This window comes from Stylophora pistillata, chromosome 7 (genome assembly GCF_964205215.1).
Source record: "Stylophora pistillata chromosome 7, jaStyPist1.2, whole genome shotgun sequence".
NCBI classification, from domain to species: domain Eukaryota; kingdom Metazoa; phylum Cnidaria; class Anthozoa; order Scleractinia; family Pocilloporidae; genus Stylophora; species Stylophora pistillata.
In genome coordinates this window covers 2,039,171-2,061,755 of record NC_142525.1, presented here as the reverse complement: position 1 = coordinate 2,061,755, position 22,585 = coordinate 2,039,171, and the positions used below count along the sequence as shown (strand labels likewise).

The following is a 22,585-nucleotide window of genomic DNA, read 5'->3' as shown; positions in this document are numbered from 1 at the left end:
TCTCGAGCAACTACCTCAGCGTCAAACTTGTGGCCTGTCGTCTGCCCTATTCGAAATTTAGACAGAAGGTACGACTTTTGTTTTTCGTTGAATCTGTAAGCCTTCTTTATTACTCTGAGAGCCCAGCCTTCTTTCAGAGAAACACGAGAATCTTCCTTTCCCACAGTATACTGGGTATACTGACACACTATCCTTTGCCCTTTGTAGTAAATCTGAGATTGAAGTGTAAAAGTGTTATCGTGTGGTTATCAGACCTTGAGTGAAGTTTTTGTTTTTTTCAGTCTTTGGTATATTTATGACAGCCCATTTAGGGTCTCATGTGGTGCGTATTTGCTGGGATCGGACGTCGGTTGTGATAAATAGAAATAATTCGCATTGGTACACTGAAATGCTTGTACAGAATGCTGTTCTCCCCCTACATTCTCAGGAATTATTGATCAATATATACATATTATCTCTATATATATATGAAAAACAACCATTGAATTGTTTAAGAGTCTTTCAACAAACTGAGGAAGAGATATCATAGTTTTCCTACAGCTGAGGTCGTAATTTGCATAATGGTGATCGATGTAACAACCGTATGTACATTTTCGACACTGATTTTATTTTCTTTCTGCTCTCACGCAACTCTGAATGCATGATTTCCCTTTCACCTAATATCTTGTGGCATAATAGCTAAAAATTTCCAAACTTAAAGTTGATTTCAAAACCTTTTTCTTACCAGGAGAATAACACCTGTTCTCTTGTATTAAATTACTTTGAAGGTCATAAGGCGCCTTTCTTTGTATTTATACTTACACAAAATGAGTTCTCATTGTAAAAGATAAAAAGTATTTAGATTATCAGTGTGGAATCAAGTCTTAAGGAACTTCTTTCGAATGTATCTTTTGCATTACTTGAATGTGAGAAGGTGGTAATGTAATGTGTACTTCACTTGCAGATTTTTCAGCCCAAAAATGTTTTGGAGAACCTTATAAAACATCTCGCAAAATTTTTGACCTGTCTCTCTACATTTTACAAGCTATAAGTCACTACAACGGAGAACGAATTTAATTTGGATACTTAACAACTCAGTATGGTTAAATTAGTTATTTGTTTACACACTTTGCATAATTTTGCTCGCTCAGGTCACGAACACTTCTGACATTTTCGAAAGGAAGCAATGCGATTCAGAGCATCAAAAATTGCACAGTGAATGGAAATAGCATTGTTTGACGAATATATTGTTAAAAATCCAAAGTGTCAGGTAACAGCTACATTTTTTTCGCGCGAAATATCACCTGTTTTCAACGCCATTTTGCGTAGTCTGTAAGGATGTTCTTTCAAGGGCTTAAGTGATCCCAAAATTGATGTGCCCGAAAAATTATACTCACCAGAATTGAATAAGAATAGCTTTCCTTACAACGTGTGAAGTTTGACTGATTTTATTTTAAGCCTTGAGCGGAGCTTGGTTTTCGCAGTTAATTTTTGACTGTGCGACATGCGGAGCCTGAACTCAGGTAACCTGAAACCGCGTTTTCAGATATTCGTAAATTTATGAAAAGCTAAGAATCGCTGGAACTTAAAAACATGATTTTTGAAAAGGGTTTACTGAAAGGTTTCTTTGGGCGAAATATGAGCAATTCACCAAAATGGTTAAAAGAGTCGTTCAACAAAATGAGCAAGAGATATCATAGTTTTAAAACTTAAAGTTGATTTCAAAACCTTTTTCTACCTGGCAGGGAATAATTAGATTAGCGTTTGTTTACACAACATATGTCTTTGCTCGCCCAGGACACAAACATTTGTGGTATTTTCAAAAGGAAGCGTTCCGATTCAAAGCTTCAAATTTTACTCAGGTATTGAATAATGACATTTTATTACGAATATCTAGTTAAAAATTTAAAAAATTATGTACCAGGTATACTTTTATCGCGTTAAATTTTACCTATTTTTCGCCCCATGTACAGCACCTTTTGAGGGTGTTGCTTAAGGGACAAAAAAAAAAATCACAATATAGCTGTGTACGGAAAAATTAACATAACACAAATGAATGGGAAGACTTTTTCTTAAAACGTGTGAAGTTTGGTGTTAACTGAATTCATTTTAAGCCTTCAACGGAGCTTGGGTTTTGCAGTGAATTTTGGACAATTTGCCAGGCGGAAAACCGCACTTAAACCGCGTTTTCAAATTTTCGCAAATTTCTGAAAAATTAACACTCGTCGGAACTTTTAAACTTGATTTTTGAAAACAGTTTACCAAAGGGTATCGTTGAGCAAAGTATGAGCAATTCGCCAAAATGGTCGCTGACGGACGATTCTCGATCCTTACAGGCAGCCATTCTTAAAAAATGTAATCCACCATTCTGCACATCCTTGCCTCAAACGTCCCCACCATGCTTCAGTTTTTTGGTTTGCTGTAGATTTCCCATACATGAAACTTTTATCGCCTGCAAATTCGTCACTCATGGACCGCCGAAAGAAACGCTAAATAGCTGCTAGGTTCCTGTTCTCAGATCCCCTATCTCCACGTACAATCCTTGCCGTACCTCCTAACTGTCTTGCATAGTCTAAGAAATATTGAGCTACTATACGAGGGTCGTTGTTCGAAGATGCAACCTCCAGCCATAGGATCCTTTGACTAAAGCCATCAATTGCACCATGAATGCAGAATCCAAACGGTTTTAGTTTGTCGTAGCCGTCAATGTGCCATAAGTAATTTGGTCCTTTACACCTGTAAATTCGTCGTCGTAGTCTATGCTGTGACCTATGCTCCACCCCTTCAGGATCAAAAACCCTCAAAACATGTCGAACGACTTCCCTCGTAGTAACAAGACCGTGCTGATTGATGAGTCTCCGATGCATTGCTCTATATCCGAGAAGGCTTCCACTCCTCTTGAGTTCCTCCTCGACTGCTTCTACCACCGCATTCAAATTACTTCGATGCCGACGTCTTGTACATCCCAACCGTCTGAGTATTCTTTTCAATTGTCTTAAGGAGATCCCGATACCATGTACACTTACGAGAAATAATGCAATTTCAGGTACAGTAAGCCCAAGATTGAAGTAGTCCTTGATCATCTCGTCGCGCATTACTGCATTGTTCCTTATTGCCGGAGAGTAAGATGGAAGCACTCCCAGGGATTTAGAGCTCACCGAAATGAAAGTGAAAACGGCGAAAAACTTCATAGCTATACTGTAAAGCCAAGGCAAAACAGACTACCTATTGTTTATAGGAGTCTACGTTATTTTCAAATCAAACAACCTGGCCGGCTGATGCACCAGGCAGCCAAGTCGCAAGAAAGTAGCAAGAAAGTCGCAGCTAGGTCGCAAGAAAGTAGCAAGAAAGTCGCAGCCAAGTCGCGAGAAAGTCGCAGCTAAGTCGCAAGAAAGTCGCAGCTAAGTCGCAAGAAAGTAGCAAGAAAGTCGCAGCTAAGTCGCGAGAAAGTCGCAGCTAAGTAGCAAGAAAGTCGCAGCTAAGTCGCAAGAAAGTAGCAAGAAACTCACAGCTAAGTCGCAAGAAAGTAGCAAGAAAGTCGCAGCTAAGTCGCAGCTAAGTCGCAAGAAAGTAGCAAGAAAGTCGCAGCTAAGTCGCAAGAAAGTAGCAAGAAAGTCGCAGCTAAGTCGCAAGAAAGTAGCAAGAAACTCGCAGCTAAGTCGCAAGAAAGTAGCAAGAAAGTCGCAGCTAAGTCGCAAGAAAGTAGCAAGAAACTCACAGCTAAGTCGCAAGAAAGTAGCAAGAAAGTCGCAGCTAAGTCGCAGCTAAGTCGCAAGAAAGTAGCAAGAAAGTCGCAGCTAAGTCGCAAGAAAGTAGCAAGAAAGTCGCAGCTAAGTCGCAAGAAAGTAGCAAGAAACTCGCAGCTAAGTCGCAAGAAAGTAGCAAGAAAGTCGCAGCTAAGTCGCAGCTAAGTCGCAAGAAAGTAGCAAGAAAGTCGCAGCTAAGTCGCAAGAAAGTAGCAAGAAAGTCGCAGCTAAGTCGCAAGAAAGTAGCAAGAAAGTCGCAGCTAAGTCGCAAGAAAGCAGCAGCTAAGTCGCAAGTGAAAAAAAAAGAGAGAGGAAAGTGTGTGTCCCTTTGAAGCCACCGTACTTTGAAGCCACCGTAGTATTCTCCAAATAACAATAACCACCATTATACACCCGCTCTTTCTTCTTGTTATTTTTAAAAAGATGCTTACTCCTCTGAAATAGAACTGAAAACTTTCGTCCCCGCTTCAAGACGGTCTCAATGTGGTCATTTGTCAACCGTCAAAACATAGACGATTTTTACCGCCGGCCTTTCCGCAAACCCATAGTTCTAAAAAAGGGGTTACCTCGAAAAGCGTTGTCCGACAAACAGACACTTGAATATATATGTATCTTATTAAACGTTTTGTTGTGTTGTATCGCTGAGTATTTTTACGAGTTGTGCTCTATTTTGAAAATATACGGCGGACACTCATAGGAAAGTGAAACCATGCATTTCTGACCAAACACGAGGAGGCCCAACCAGTATTGTGCCGTATTTAGAAAAACACGGCACAACTCGTAAAAATACACAGCAACACTACGCAACAAAACTTTTAATAAGAGAATTATTATCTAACATGCCAAATTGCTATTTCAGTGCGGGGGAATGTCTTACTGGTACTCTGGAGTACAAATACCGCGAGATATTTTAATTTACTTGTCTTGAGCGTTGTTTGTACTCTGCAAAGCACATTTGGATAGATATGTTATCAAATGTTTTGTTGTGTAGTATCGCGGAGTATTTTTTCGAGTTTTGCCGTATTTTGACGCGGAGCTCGTAGGTCGAGTCAAAATACAAATAGCGAGTAAAAATGCTCAGGGATACTACACAACAAAATGTTTAATGAGTTATTTTTTAATCCAACACGCCAAATGGTTTTTTCAGTGAGGGTGAATTTCGCGGATATTTATTTTCGTGAAATGCGTGACATAGTTTCCTCAATAAATGATGAAACTTGTCGTCGAACTGCTTTTCTTCGTTTGATTTATCTAATAAACTTGGATCAATATTCGCCAGCCATTCCGACTCTTCGTCATCAGGAAAATAATTTAAATCGTTCGCCATTTTTTTTTTCGTAACTTCAATCCAACTCGTCGCTTACCCGATGCGTGTTGAAAACTCTGGGTTTGTGCTTTTAAGCTAAATAAAGGCTACATCAAGGAGGCACGCGAGGAATACGCGAAACTGCAGCGTGTTTGTTCAGTATATGCATCAGAAATTGTGTATACTCTGAATAACGGATCCTACTTCCCCGGAGTTTCTTTGTGAAGAGATCAACGACGTAGTGATAAAAAATTTAACGGAAAACAAAGAACAAACACGATATGTTCTGATTTTGGGCTAACTGCCGGACTGAGCGGGACTGTTGTGCCGGAGGTCGAGGGTTCAAGCCCCGGCCGGACCAACACTCAAGGTCTTCAAACAACTGAGGAGAATGTGCTATCTTTCTATAACATCAAGAAATGTATAGACATTCTAGTCTTCTAGGATAAGGACGAATAAACCGTAGGTCCCGTCTACTGCATCTATTAATTGGTTAATTTGGTTAGGCAGGGGACGTTAAAGAACCCACTCACGAGATTACTGTGATGTGATCTGGCCTGTTTACTGGGAATTGGGGGGAGGGGACATCTGTTACATTCGCCTATTAATAATAATATTAATAATTAATAATTAATAATAATATTAATAATTAATAATAATATTAATAACATCAAGAAATGTATAGACATTCTAGTCTTCTAGGATAAGGACGAATAAACCGTAGGTCCCGTCTACTGCATCTATTAATTGGTTAATTTGGTTAGGCAGGGGACGTTAAAGAACCCACTCACGAGATTACTGTGATGTGATCTGGCCTGTTTACTGGGAATTGGGGGGGGGGGGGGGGCATCTGTTACATTCGCCTATTAATAATAATATTAATAATTAATAATTAATAATAATATTAATAATTAATAATAATATTAATAACATCAAGAAATGTATAGACATTCTAGTCTTCTAGGATAAGGACGAATAAACCGTAGGTCCCGTCTACTGCATCTATTAATTGGTTAATTTGGTTAGGCAGGGGACGTTAAAGAACCCACTCACGAGATTACTGTGATGTGATCTGGCCTGTTTACTGGGAATTGGGGGGAGGGGGCATCTGTTACATTCGCCTATTAATAATAATATTAATAATTAATAATTAATAATAATATTAATAACATCAAGAAATGTATAGACATTCTAGTCTTCTAGGATAAGGACGAATAAACCGTAGGTCCCGTCTACTGCATCTATTAATTGGTTAATTTGGTTAGGCAGGGGACGTTACAGAACCCACTCACGAGATTACTGTGATGTGGTCTGGCCTGTTTACTGGGAATTGGGGGGAGGGGGCATCTGTTAGATTCGCCTTTAATCGATTGTAAGCTGCTTAGCAGTCTGGTAAAGTCCCCCGCAAAGTGTCATAAAGTGCCATGAGCTCAGGATATGAGCGCTATATAAATAAAAGTTATTATTATTATTATTCTCTGAAAAAAAAAACTGAAAAAATAATGTGCAAGTGGCTGTGAGTCAGAAATCACAAAAGGAGAGAACTCAAATATGTATCGAGTGCGAATGTCGAACTAACAAGATAAAATAAGAAGCACCAAAAAACACCGGAGAACATCAAGACGAGATAGGAAGTGTGGCTAGTACCTTCACCTCAACAACTGGTACTTCGAAGGAAAACCACAGACCCGAATTTTACGTATATTATTGAAGAACTACTCATTTTATTTCGTCTTCCCATATGAAGTTACAATATGGTAAAGCATTGATTAACTTCTCAGTATTTTTTACACGTGTGGTGAAACTAAAAGAAGAAAATTACAATGTACAGGATAAGGAAAAGCGGCAAGACTAATTACAAAAGAAAATGAAAGGAAAACAAAACGGAATACAATAGACTGAGACTTACATCTGAAGTTGTCTTAGAGCCGTAAAGAAACTCCAACGTTGCGTAACTCGAACAGACAAAACGTTACTAAAATACTCTGATGTGACTCCTTCGATCCCCTAACTGCAACTCCGAAATAATAAGGGGGGCTTTCTCTAAGAAGGCTATCCTTGTAAACCGGTTCAAACAGGAACGACTAGCTACGTAAGCGATTCAATCTGTGAACAACATCACACGAAAAACATAGGGGTAAGCTCGATAATGAAACAAAATAGAACTCCTGCTCCTTTAAATCACAACGAAGGTAATTGCGTAATCAGTCCTTTGTTTCAATGTTCATTACGCTGTCACTGAAAGATTACGTCAAGAATTCGACATTTTCCGCGAGTAATCTAATATTTTGAAATAATTTGAATATATCAACAAAGTTGAAATGGTAAATTGGCCGCCGTTACGATTTTAATATTTTGAAAATTTATTTTTAATATTTTGTTCGGTTTAATTAATTTCTTCGTCGGTAACCTCTATTTAATAGAGAGGCACAAGTCTCTTTAATACACTGACATTCTGGAAAAATAACTTCTATTTGTTAAAGGATTTTAAAACAGCACATATTTTGCTAGATTTAATTTGTTGGTATAAGAAAAAATTAAGCGCTGACAGCTCACGAGTTTCGTCATTATTGAGCAAACTCATTTTTCTGACTTCGAATCAAAACAAAATTTCTTCATCACTCTTCATATGATCCTTACTATCACTGAAACATTACGTGTATGATTCGACATTTTTTAGGAGTGATACAATACTTTAAAAAACGTTGTTCGGTTTAATAATAATAGTTAATCTTTATTGAGGATGCCAACATCACAAAAAAGTGGTTTTTCAGAGGGGTCCTTTAAAGGTAACTACATAAAATATAATTAAGAATAAAAAGAAAAAAATACATATCGAAAAATATGAAGATAAAACTACATTAATTTGAAAATTAACATGCGAAAAACGAAACTAATTAAAATAGTGCTTTCTTGATACCAGGCTTAAGGTGGGCACATCTCTTAGGGAAAGGGGTAAGGCATTCAAAGCGTTCGCTGCAATATTTATTGTTATCCAGTCCCCCCATCTTCTGTGTGCGAATGATTTGCGGATATCTCGCTTGGATCGTGTATTATAGTTATGATAGTTGCTGTTAAAAGAGTAGTGAAAAGTGTGCATAAAAAGGTTATTAACTACCTTAATTTGCGGGCCTGTTTAACTACCTTAAACATAAAAATACCCCGATGCTCTGCTCTCCGCCTTTCTAGAGGTTTCCAATTGAGCTTTGAAAGTGCATCGCTCGCGGAAGCAGTGGGGAGGAAGATCTAAAATGATTCGCGCAGCCTTGTTGTGAAGGATCTGTACCTCCGCCATAAGTGTAGTGTTGCCCCGGTCTCCTCATATAATATCGCCGTAGTCAAAAAGGGGCAGAACAAAAGAATTAAAAAAAGTTATCCTTGCGCTTAGAGGGAGACACGACTTGATGCGCCACAAAAGGCCTAGCTTCTTGTTTATCTTATTACGCATGTGCTCAATATGATCCTCCTAAGTAAGATTCTGATTGATAATTTAGTTAATTTCTTCGTCGGTAACCGCTATTTACTAAAGTGGCTCAATTCTCGGTCGCTCATCTGCTTGTTCCCTATTTTCTTATTGAAAAAAAAAAGAAGAAAAACCAAAGAAAAAAAAAAAGAGTATAAAATCTAACAGACAAGAAGAGTGGAAAAAATGTCATGGTAACCCTTTGAATCCAAGAGTGACCAGCATCCAATTTCTCCTTACAATATCATCCCTGGATCACACATCAAGGTCCTGAGAATTAAGGAAATGATCACCACCTGGAGAAGCTCTTGATCATTAAACAAATTCTCCTTGTCAATACTTTAGGAAATGTATAGAGAACAGTAGGGAGAATATGCATGTTGATGTTAGGGTGTGAAGTTTCTGGTTTAACAAAATTTAAGAATGATAAAGGTTACAATGAACATTACCAACACAAGGAAAGTGATGGCTCCATAATACATGAGTGTGGTGATGGGAACAGAGTGTATAACTTCTTTAGCCTTGCTCCACTTGTGTGGACCCTGCAGTCTCCACTGAGCTGCCCACAATAACCTATAATCAAATTCCAAGCCAAGGAGGGGTGTCTCCATAGCTGCAGCCTTGCAATGAAATAAGATGCTATCTCGTCAATGTAAGGAATGGGGTCTTGTTGAATGGTGTGTCTTGCTGAGGCATAGTAGATGCTCTCACTTATTTGCTGGTCTTGCTTCATGTTGTGGAACATTTTCTCTATCGAAGGGAGTTTGATGGTTCCTTTACACAGCTCTGAAAACCATTGAGCTTGGATTTCAGGAACTGACAGTAGACCACCAGAAGCTGGCTGCATAAAACCTACGAATGCTAATGAGGCTCCAATTTCTGGAGCAAAAACATTTTTGAAGAGCTTCATTTTGTTGGTGCTTTCCTCCAAAACTTGAGCTTTAACTTTGTCATCTAAAAATGGCAGATCAATATGATACCCAGTACAACAGACTATAACATCAGATGCTGTTTTTGTCCCATCAGTAAAAGTAACATTGTTTCCATCTAATGCTGCAATGTTAGGTTTCACTTCAATGTTCCTCCTCTGAATGTGATGAATGAGCGTAGGGCTTACAGTGGGTTGGGTTTAACGAGCTTTCATTTTGGGGTTTAAATTCCAGCGCCAAGGGCTTCCCACTACACTTTGAACTAGCAACTGAAAGACAAAATTTGATAAACTCCATGGAAGCCAAAAGAACAAACGACAGGCATAATGATCAGTTGGGTAACCATGGACATAGTTGGGTTTAATCCATGCACCAGATCTTGTTGAAATACACACGGGTTTTTTTCTTCCCAATTCTGCCACATTGACTGCAACATCTACAGCACTATTTCCAATACCAACAACCACAAACTTTTTTCCCATGACTTCATTGCTGATTGCATCTTTATGGTCAACACTATGGAGTATTCTGCCTGTGAATGTTTCCTGACCATCAAAGTGAGGCAAGTTTGGTTTGGCATGATGCCCAGTTGCTATGGTAACACACTTGACAAAGGTTTCCTTAGAACCAACTTGATGCATTCCTGCACTGTCCACTTTCACCCATGTTATTTTCCATCTCTTAGGGAGCTGCACAATGGGAACCACCTTCGTTTTGAAACTTATATGTTCTCTGATACCAAAATGTCCAGCATAGTTGTTGATATATTCTGCCATGTGCGAGTGGTGAGGATAATCAGGAATGTCGTCAGGAAACGGGAAGTCAGAGAAGCAGTAGTTGTGTTTTGAGACATTTCTGTGGAACAAAGATACTGAGTTTAGCATTCAGTGACTCATGTGAGTACGAGATATGCCGGTAATTAAACTTTAAACTGAAGCCTGGGTGCACGGAAAAAAATGCCCCAAGTCACTGGACCGTTTCACTCCTGAGATCTGATTGTCAATTCTCCCGTACAGCTGCTGTACAATTCCTTGTAAATGAGAAATGAAAATTTGTCGTTGGATCAAGACAACTTCTACCTGAAAAGTTTGTGTATTCTCATTACCTGTTTGTTGGATAATGTATAGATGTTCTAGGGAGAAGTCACATGTTAATCACTTCAAGGAATTACAGGGTAGGTTACAATAGACTGCTTTGAGTTCAACATGAGAAGTGAGTTGAGCACTACAAGAGAAATTCCATTTCTACAAGCAACCATGTATTATTTTGTTTATCACATGAACACCATAGACCTTTACTGATGAGAAAAGATGACATTGTCGATGAATGAACCTGACAAGTGACATTTCAGCAGCTGATTGGCGATGCCAAACCCACATAAAAAGTTATTGAAATGTGATACAGGTGAAGTTACAGTTTTTTTCAGGAATGGAGATCTTTTTAAACACAGCAGTTTGTACAACAAGTAATGTTATTTTTCCTACATACATATGAGTGAACCGCATAACTCCATATCCATGCTCTGTAAAATGCCACAGACCTCCAATATGGTCAGTCTGTTCAAAAACAATGATTTTGAATTTGTCATCCAACAGACATTTTGCTGCAGCTATCCCAGAAATCCCTGCTCCAATAACTGCAACATCATAGTCTAAATGAAAGCTCATCTTTTAACCTTAAAAATTAAATAAAAATATAGTGATAAATCAAGTAACATTAAAGTGCTCAGGGAAGAAAAATAGGTCTACTGTATTGCTTCAAACAAGAGCCTGAGCTCTAATGAGCACCCTTCCCTGAATAAGCGCCCACCCACTAGGGCACAATATTTAAACAAGTGCTCCTCTTGCACCCCTCTCCAATATCTCTTTCTTAAATTGTAGGAATACAAGGAAACCTTGCTTTGTAACTGCTGCCTGGTTAGCTTATGTTGTAGAGCATCAGATTGCTGTGCGGGAGAGTGAGGGTTCCAGCCCCAGACCGGACCACACTCAGGGTCTTAAAATGGTTGAGGAGAATGTGCTGCCTTGCTATGACATCTGCAAATGATTAGACACTCTAGTCTTCTCTCATAAGGACACGAAATCTGCAGGGCCTGTCTCCTGTATCTTCTTTGTAATGGTTAGTGGGGAAGTGAAAGAACCCACACACTTCTGTGTTAGTCATTCTGGTATTCCTGGATAAGGATAGAAAACCGTAAGCCCTGTCCCGTGCATCTTCTCTGTACTGGTTAATGGGGAAGTTAAAGAACCTACACACTTCTGTGTTAGTCATTCTGGCATTCCCGGATAAGGATAGAAAACCGTAGGCCCCGTCCCCTGCATGTTCTCTGTACATGCACGGGACATTAAAGACATTAAAGAACCTACACACCCATCACAAAGTGTAGGAACGAAGATTCTGGTGTTGTGATCTGATCATGCGCTGAATTGTAATTTTGGATAAAAATGCACATAAACGGCTTATTTGATATCGGTATTAAAACACTACCTTATAAATACATGAATGAGTTTTGATACTCTTCCAGTAATGCATGGGAAATAAATGTGTACCACATGCATGACTAGCTGAGGCAATCGGGACGATGCGGGCGGTCAAAAGACCTTTACCTTACGAGTGAGTGCACTTCGACCTTTGAGGTCATGGAGCATAACACAAAAACTGTGAAACAGTTGACTAACTCGTGATCTACTTTCCCTACCCTACTAGGTACAAATTTAATCTACGCTCACCATATTTGGAAGTCACTCTTTCGCGCCATTTTTAATTCAAGTTTGTTCAAGATGGCGCCAACTTCAACAGCAGAATGCACTAGAACAGGGTAAAGCGTTCATGTTAGATCCATATCATGTCCCAATAACTAATACACATTAATACTACGTATTATTACATTCATGTATGTAGCACGATATGTCCTATGTAACCTTGTTATATCATTTACCTTTGTTCTCCCTCATTAACCCACATCTACCCTAATTTACCCATGTTCTACTACGTTCATCCCCATATACCCTTGATTAACCATATTCTACCACGCTAACACTCATCTACCCTAGTTAACCCATGTTCTACCACTTTCACCGTCGTCTACCCTAGGTAACCCCTGTTCTACCACATTCACCCTCATCTTGTATTGTATTGTATTGTATTGTAATCTTTATTTAGACACGATCAATTCATCAGCCTATAAAAATACATATCACATACGCTAAGATATTTAAAATTAAAACTACATACTATAACACTAAAGCTGTTTTCCGTGAATGCCGTGCGTTAGACTTTAAAAATGTCATTGATCTTACGTTTAAATAACCCCAGAGACTCTGTGTTCCTTATATCGCGTGGTAAACTGTTCCATAATGTGGCGCCATTGTAGCTAAAGCTTTTTCTGTAATAATTAGTGCGCGGTAGTGGAACATTAAGTTTATTTTCAGAGTCCCTGAGGTCATAAGCAGAGTCACGCCACGTAAACTTTGAATATAGATACCTTGGAGCTAGCCCGTGCATCTACCCTAGTTAACCCATGTTCTACCACGTTTACCTTCATCTACCCTAGTTCACCCATGTTCTCCCACGTTCACCCCCATCTACCCTTGTTTAGCCATGTTCTACCACATTCACCCTCATCTACCCTAGGTAACCCCTGTTCTACCACGTTTACCCCCATCTACCCTTGTCTAGCCATGTTCTACCACGTTCACGCTCATCTACCATAGGTAACCCATATTCTACCACGTTTACCCCCATCTACCCTTGTTTAGCCATGTTCTATCAAGTTCACCCTCTTCTACCCTAGTTAACCCTTGATTTTATGTATGCGCCACGTATGGCCGCACCTTGAAGCGCTCCTTAAATTTTTATCTTTTTAGTAGTTTAAAACTCTCCTAAATGGCTCAACCTTGCAAAAGACCATTGCTAAACAACCTAGCTAAGTCCTTGTGGCCACGCTATCGTGGAAAGAGAGCTGGGAGATCGACAAAAGCCAAAGAAGCCAATCGTATTCACAACATTATACAAGCCAACCCGAGACAAAAGGACCACAGCAGAGCGAAAATCAACTCACGCGGCCACAACCCGTCGAATTGTATCTCCATCACCACCAAATTCACAAGTGCACCAGAATGGCAAGCAAGAAACTTTGTCCCATCGCTGTTCCTATCAAATGTGATGTCGCTTGCACCAAAAATTGATGAAGTGAGCCACGTTGTTCAACATGCTAATTACGACCTTGTTTGCATCACGGAGTCTTGGCTGCGACAACATATCCTGGACTCCGTAATAGCAATAAATGGCTACAATATCATCAGACGGGACAGAAAGGTGGCCACTCACGGCGGTGTGTGTATGTATATTAAGGAAACTATCCCTTTTTCTGTTCTCGACCTTTCCGATATCGACGAAAACCCGGTCTTAGAAGTCCTGTGGGCAAAGCTGCGACCAACCCGACTCCCTAGAGGTTTCTCTAGTATCATATCTGGAGTTATATACCATCCACCGTCAGCCTCCGACTCACAAATGCAAGATTATTTGCTAAGATGCCTTACATCAATTGAGTCCCAACATCCAAACAGCGGAATTCTTCTTGTCGGCGATTTAAACCACCTGAATGAAGCGACTCTCAAATCCAACTTCAATCTGAAACAAATTGTTCACTTTCCGACCAGAGGGAAAAGTTTTTTAGACCGTATCCTAACCAATATGAATGAGTTCTACGATAAAGCCATCGAGCGACCTAAAATTGGCCTTTCGGATCACAGTTCAGTGGAGATCCAGCCCAAGCTTCGAGCAAAATCATCGCAATCAAAGAAAACAATCATCTCGAGGGATTTGAGACCTAGTAAAAGACACGCAATGCAAATGTACCTTGAAAATGTTGATGTACCACGCCTCCTTGACACCGTGGGGACCTGCGCAGAGAAAGTGACACTTTTTGAAAATATTGTTAAGACGGGCCTAGACTTTATTATTCCCCTGCGATCCAAAACTATTCATCGAAGCGAGCCACCGTGGTTGAACGATAAACTCAAGAACTTGATCAAACGACGCCAGCGTGCCCTTGCAAAAGGAAATTTGGACACCTTTCGAACGCTTAGAAATTGCGTGAATCGCGAGCGTAAGATCTGCCGGACAAAGTACTACGAAGCAAAAGTCAGCCATTTGAGGGAGTGCAAGCCATCCGTGTGGTGGAAAGAGGTGAAAAAGCTCAGCGGCATGTCACCTGCCTCAGAAACGCGTGTTAACACCAGCAAATTACTGCAACACCTAGGTTTTTCACCTGGTGATCTGGCGAATTACATCAATTCAGCGTTCCTGACTCCAATGCAGAGTTTTGAGCCTCTTACCCATAATCCTTTTGATCCACCACAAACCGACAACGAAATTCCTGCCGTAAATACGATATCGGAGTTTTCAACCTTTATGAAACTGTCCGCACTCAACCCCTCCAAAGCACAAGGGCCAGACGGCATCCCGGTATGGTTATTAAAAGAAAACGCTGATCTCTTGGCGGGACCAGTCTCTGTGATCCTTAACTCCTCGTTCCACGAATCCCGCCTTCCGCCTTCCTGGAAAGAGGCTGACGTAGTCCCGGTCCCAAAACAAAGGCCCATTAATGATATTAACAAGCACCTCCGTCCCATCTCTCTCACGCCTATCTTGTCCAAACTCGCTGAAGACCACATCGTTGAGAAATATGTTAAACCAGCAGTGTTACAGAGTATCGACCCTCGCCAATTCGGATCTATTCCCAAATCGTCTACCACACATGCTCTGGTCAACATGACGCATAATTGGCTTGTTAACACCGACGGAAATGGTGCCACGGCCAGAGTAGCCCTACTTGACTTCCGTAAGGCTTTTGACCTTATCGACCATAGTGTTCTCGTTCAAAAACTAGCAACATATGATATTCCGAGTCAAACCAAAAGCTGGATTGTCGATTTTTTGATGAACCGGAAACAAAGAGTCAAACTTGCCCAAGATTGTCACTCTGAATGGCGCTCTGTACCATCCGGCGTCCCCCAGGGAACAAAATTAGGTCCCTGGTTATTTCTCATCATGATTAACGATTTAGACTCCCCAGCCGACTTGTGGAAATACGTGGACGACACATCTTGTTCCGAAATAATTACTAAGGGCAGTGAGAGCAAACTCCAAGAAGCCCTGGATGTCCTTTCAAGACAAGCTAGTATCGATGGGTTCCAAATGAATGAGGCCAAGTGCAAAGAACTACGAATTGGATTCTCTAACAGCAACCACGATTTTGAACCCCTAGTCATAAATGGCAAACCCCTTGAACTAGTCACCAGTGCCAAATTGCTAGGCGTGACCATTAGCCACGATTTAAAGTGGAACATGCACACCTCTGAACTAAGTAGAAAATGTTCCTCTCGTCTCTACTGTTTGAGACAACTCAAGAGATCCGGAGTTGCACCAAGCGAACTTGTGCAATTCTATGTGACATGTATTAGGCCCGTCTTGGAATACGCAAGTCCTGTATTCCACCGTTCTCTACCAAACTACATCAGTGAAGATTTGGAACGGATCCAAAGAAGGGCACTCAGAATCATCTATCCTAACCTGTCATATTGTGTAGCACTAGAAACGGCTGGCCTACCGAAACTTCACGAGAGGAGGGAAAAAATCTCAACCAACCTGTTTGACGAGATAGTCCGTAACCCCACCCATAGACTCCACAGCCTCCTCCCCCAAAGGAAGAGTTGTAGATACGCACTGAGGCGCAAAAGTGATTTCACTCTCCCCATATGCAAAACCGAGCGCTTGAAGAATAGTTTTATTTTTAGCCATATTTATAAGATGTAGATAATTTTCCTTCTTTCTTAACCACGAAGTTGTAATATTTTACACGTCCTTTTTATCATCTGTACTTGTAAATATTCCGTAATTCAGCCCATGGCTGCAAGGTGTTTATAATAAAGTATCTATCTAACCCATGTTCTACCACGTTTACCCCCATCTACCCTTGTTTAGCCATGTTCTACCACCTTCACCCTCATCTACCCTAGTTAACCCATGTTCTCCCACGTTTCCCCCATCTACCCTAGTTTACCCATGTTCTACTACGTTCACCCTCATCTACCCTAGGTAACCCCTGTTCTACCACGTTCACCCTCATTTACCCTAGTTAACCCAAGTTCTACCACGTTTACCCTCATCTACCCTAGTTAACCCATGTTCTCCCACGTTCACCCTCATCTACCCTAGATAACCCCTGTTCTACCACTTTCACCCTCATCTACCCTAGCTAACCCATGTTCTACCACGTTTACCCTCATCTACCCTTGTTTAGCCATGTTCTATCACGTTCATCCTCTTCTACCCTAGTTAACCCATGTTCTCCCACGCTTACCCCCATCTACCCCTCTTCAGCGATGTTCTATCACCTTCACCCTCTTCTACCCTACTTAACCCATGTTGTACCACGTTTACCCCCATCTACCCTAGTTAACCCATGTTCTACCACGTTCACCCTCATCTACTCTAGGTAACCCCTGTTCTACCCCTTTCACCATCCTCTACCCTAGTTAACCCATGTTCTCCCACGTTCACCCTCATCTACCCTAGATAACCCCTGTTCTACCACTTTCACCCTCATTTACCCTTGCTAACCCATGTTCTACCACGTTTACCCCCATCTACCCCTCTTCAGCGATGTTCTATCACGTTCACCTTCTTCTACCCTAGTTAACCCATGTTGTACCACGTTTACCCCCATCTACCCTAGTTAACCCATGTTCTAACACGTTCACCCTCATCTACTCTAGGTAACCCCTGTTTTACCTCTTTCACCCTCATCTACCCTAGATAACCCCTGTTCTACCACTTTCACCCTCATTTACCCTTGCTAACCCATGTTCTACCACGTTTACCCCCATCTACCCTTGTATAGCCATGTTCTATCACGTTCACCCTCTTCTACCCTAGTTAACCCATGTTCTCCCACGCTTACCCCCATCTACCCCTCTTCAGCGATGTTCCACCACGTTCACCCTCATCTACCCTAGGTAACCCATGTTGTACCACGTTTACCCCCATCTACCCTAGTTAACCCATGTTCTACCACGTTCACCCTCATCTACTCTAGGTAACCCCTGTTCTACCCCTTTCACCATCCTCTACCCTAGTTAACCCATGTTCTCCCACGTTCACCCCCATCTACCCTAGTTAACCCATGTTCTAACACGTTCACCCTCATCTACTCTAGGTAACCCCTGTTTTACCTCTTTCACCATCATCTACCCTAGTCAACCCATCTTCTACCACCTCTAATCCCATCTACCCTTGCTTAGCCATGTTCTACCAATTTCACCCTCATCTACCCTAGTGAACCCATGTTCTCCCACGTTTACTCCCATCTACCCTAGTTTACCCATGTTCTACCACGTTCACCCTCATCTACCGTAGGTAATCCCTGTTCCACCACGTTCACCCTCATCTACCCTAGGTAACCCATGTTCTACCACGTTTACCCTCATCTACCCTAGTTAACCCATGTTCTACCACGTTTACCCCCATCTACCCTAGTTAACCCATGTTCTACCACGTTTTCTCCCATCTACCCTAGTTTACCCATGTTCTACCACGTTCACCCTCATCTACCGTAGGTAACCCCTGTTCCACCACGTTCACCCTCATCTACCCTAGGTAACCCATGTTCTACCACGTTTACCCTCATCTACCCTAGTTAACCCATGTTCTACCACGTTCACCCTCATCTACTCTAGGTACCCCTGTTCTACCCCTTTCACCATCATCTACCCTAGTTAACCCATGTTGTACCACGTTTACCCCCATCTACCCTTTTTAGCCATGTTCTACCACGTTCACCCTCATCCACCCTACTTAACCCATGGTCTCCCACGTTTACCCCCATCTACCCTAGTTTACCCATGTTCTACTACGTTCACCCTCATCTACCATAGGTAACCCCTGTTCTACCACGTTCACCCTCATCTACCCTAGTTAACCCATGTTCTCTCAGGTTTACCCTTATCTACCCTAGTTAACCCATGTTCTCCCACGTTTACCCCCATCTACCCTAGGTAACCCCCGTTCTACCACGTTTACCCTCATCTACCCTAGCTAACCCATGTTCTACCACGTTTACCCCCATCTACCCTTGTTTAGCCATGTTCTATCACGTTCACCCTCTTCTACCGTAGTTAACCCATGTTCTCCCACGTTTACCCCCATCTACCCTTGTTTAGCGATGTTCTACCACGTTGACTCTCGTCTACCATAGGTAACCCATGTTCTACCACATTTACCCCCATCTACCCTTGTTTAGCCATGTTCTACCACGTTCACCCTCATTTACCCTAGTTAACCCATGTTCTCCCACGTTTACCCCCATCTACCCAGTTATCTGCGCAGTTATCTGCGCAGCTGTTTTTGATAACAGATGAACGGGCTTTTGCCCTGATGATTTTGACCTAATTACAAATTGTATAGCGATGATATGTTTTCCGGAGATGGTTCAACATCTGTTATATTTATAACTTTTATTACGCTTGCTAATAAAACTGACTCATAATTTGTCCATGGTCCGCGTGTCTGCGGCATTCCGGTCGATGAATAGGAAGTTAAAGCCTTAAGATTAGTAAATAGAAATAACCAAAAATTACAGGTCAAAACAAAATCTTGCATTAATCCTGTTTAAATCGTGACTTTTATTCAATCATGTCTCACGTAAGATATGTTGTCTATTAAATGTAATGCAGATTCTTGAGAAGGTAGGCTTGCCAGAGCTGTTCATCCTCGTAGAGGGAAAAATTGAAAAAGTTGTGCTGCCAAGTTATGTGGAAGCATCCTATGTAACTGCCACATCTGTTCAGTTGCCAAAGCAAGTTTGCAATGACATCGACAAAGTGTTGAAGAACTTCTTCGGATCGATTACTGTTTCTAACGTTCAAAACGTAAGTATTGCTTATTCTCCTTATTATTACTTTTTGGATAATATAAAATTTGATCATCCATAATTATCATTTGGCTTGCTTGTCAGGTGGCTTCCTTTGTCAATAATAGAATAAGGCCCTCTCGATTTGGCTGTAGGGAAGCTTTAGCCTTTAATGTGCCTTCCTTAGCTAGGCACATGAGGGTAAATGGTATCGACCCAGTGATAACCGATGCCACTATAAGGCATTTCATCACCTCCAAAGTTGTTGGTTGTGTGGGGAAGTCGAATAAGTTTTGGAGCAGAACAACAAGCTCGACATCTGCCCACATAAGTAGGCGTTACCTTGATGCTGAAATTTTGGGTGAACTTGATAAAGGTAAAGATACACAATGTAAAAGATATTGCTCGTTTGAAGGAATTTTAATATGACCTCGCCTAAACCAATTGATATAATGAAATGTACATATAGGTGTGCATTGGGAGCATCTGGAGTCCAAAAATGTCATACATTCTTGTGAATTAAAAAATACATACACACGTTTAAAAAACGTTGCAATTTGAAAATATATAGATATACCTTTTCTGTTTTCATCTAAAGGGTGATAGACGATGCAGGTATGTTTCAAATCAAGGGATCCATACCCTGAAGAACTGAAAGTGAAATGCCCTTGTCGGCAACTGTTGTTCCTTTTCTACCAGTTGCAGCTTTTTCATCACTGACTACAAGTACCGCATCTAGTACGTGCATCTCAATTGAATTTAATGACCTAAGTACAAGTACTTTACCATAAAAACAACTAAACCAGACTTGTTATCAATGAAAGTACGTTAAAAAAATTTCACAAAAATTTAAGGTTTTTATTGTCTTCTGGGCAGTCTTTTATTTGGTTTAAAAAACTATTCAAAAGGAAGCTTTTGACTAAACGAACAGATGAAATATAACCCTGGGATTAAAAATTCGCTAATATATGAACTTCATATATTTCATTGTATCTCATTTATCACTTTCACGGGTTTATTACGAATCAACTTAACGGCCTGCTCCCAGTTGGCTTGTTAGCTGAATTGGTAGAGCGCTGCACTAGTATCGCAGATGTCAGTGGTTCGAATCCCGTACAGGCCTGATTTTTTTTTGTTCAGGTCTGATTTTCGCTATTGCTTAAATAGCGCTATCTACTGCGAGGATCGTGCATCATATGTATCTAATACCGCAGTACAAAATATATGAACTTCATATATTTCATTGTATAAATTATTTTGTATAATATGTATATATTTGATGCCATAATGTTGTTGCTGATCAGTAATTTATTTTCATTCAATGTTGTTGTCTACTGAGTACTTGGCTCCGCTGGTCCCTATGGTTATTCCAGATAGCCAATACATTTTTTATTTTTTGAATATTGTTTTCTAACTTGACAAATACAAGAGTAGAAGTAATGATTGTCGTTGTTGTTGTTGTTGTTGTTGATAGGGAATGAAGATACTGAACGTTAATGCAGGTGGAGATGGCCAAGATCTTTCTTAATTCGATATTCCGTTTAATTAAAACCTATCGTGTGAAACGAGAATGGCACCATCGTTACTACCCGCTGAGGGGAATTAAAGTTCACCACTAAATGTTATCCGATTCGTACTGGTTTAAATTGATAATGAGAAGCGATAGTATTAATCCGTGGAGAGACACTATCGGCCCGTAGCCCGCGGAAAATCAGTGAAAAAATTTGAATGCTTTGACGGCCGCGAAGTTAGGCAGATCGGTAAAACAATTATTTTTCAATTCTGACAGGTATAACGTATTATTTAGCCAATGTTAAGTTGCGAATTAATGAAATTTGTGATAGGCTGTACGCATGAATACATATTTGATTGATCTGCATTTAGTGGGTTTTGGCTGTTTTTCAACTGGCGCGAGGAAGAAAATTTAGTGGTGAACAATAAAGACAATAGAGTGTTTATCGGTCTGATAGTTGCCCCTTGGAATTTTGATGTTCTTTAAAACAGCATATTTGTCCTCGGATAGTGACTTTTGAACGTATTTGTATGACCTGAATACAAATAGATTGTTATTGAAGGGTGAAAATGGTACATTTCGCATTTACTTATATACGATTTAAGAAATAAAACCAAGGCAAAAGTCCTCGGTAAAATAATGTTTTGACATGGTTAAATGTATTTTTGTGACATGAAAGGCGTCACGTTTTCTCCGCAGGGTGAAAATAGTTGATTTCAAAAAAATAGTAAATCTTTTTATCTTACTGCTTTGCAAAATGAATAAAAATCCTTCTCATTGATTGAAGATTAATCCAAATCCTCGTGAAAGTCACCTTTCTCTTATTGGAAAATATATCTGCATTATAGTTTTAATCTCGCCTGGTTTCGTTTCGTTTTGTTTTGCAAAATATTGTACTAGTAACAATTAAAAACATTTTACAAGAACATACAGTACCGCCTGAGAAATGATCGATCTGGTTTAAAGTTCTGATTGGTGGCGAAATGTCCTCTGTAAAAAAGAAAAAAAGATCTGGCCGGCTTATAATAGTGACCCGTAGTTAAATAGTTTTGTTGTGTTAGGTCATACTTTTAGGTGATTGGATTTTTCCTAACACATATCACTCCAAGATTTCTTCCATTGACTTCAGTTAGAAACAGTAACTTTAATAATAAAAACTTGCATTACTTTACTTTGTAACTTTACTTAGTCGTGATACCAGGGGCGTTTCTCTCTTGGGTAAATAAATTGCATAAATGCTCGAAGTGGGAGTTTTGTTATCGTTAAGAACCCCGTCACCATTCCCGAGTTTTCTTATCTAAACTTTTGCGAAATGCACTTTAGGTAGGCATCTTTTCCCCGAAAAAAAAATTTAATCAATGCTTTTGTAAGTGCGTAATCAATCGAATATCTAGTCCCTTATAATGTCCATCAAAACCTGAAACGTATTACAATCAAGGCAAATTTTTACTTCAAGAACTTTTTACAAGATAAAACGATAAACGAGCGATGTTACGCTGGAGAGAAAGAAGCAACGGAGATGTACAGGGTGAAAAAGATAGCATTAAGTCTATGGGAACAGTATGAATAAAGTACAGCTTTAGAAGGGTTGCTCGTGGCTTTTATCCCCTTCCATTCAGAGGAAAATGAAAGAAAATGTAAAGGGATTTTCAATCTACTTTAGAAGCGCTACTTAACGCTTCTTTTCCCCATTTTCAAAAGTTTAAGTGGTGCGAGGGGGTCATTCTTAAGGTTGT

The 22,585-nt window shown here is 40.3% G+C and overlaps 1 protein-coding gene and 1 pseudogene across 2 annotated transcripts in view; both read right to left on the bottom strand.

The window, feature by feature from the left end:
* Positions 1-22,585, bottom strand: part of LOC148726108 (uncharacterized) — a 137,922-nt gene that overhangs the window by 32,345 nt on the left and 82,992 nt on the right. The gene's annotated exons all lie outside the window — the stretch shown is intronic.
* On the bottom strand, positions 7,745-11,274 carry LOC148726117 (flavin-containing monooxygenase 5-like; annotated as a pseudogene). The gene is made up of 2 exons (XR_015990179.1): positions 10,912-11,274; positions 7,745-10,278 (listed from the first exon to the last, which is right to left on the bottom strand). The product of XR_015990179.1 is annotated as a flavin-containing monooxygenase 5-like (transcript).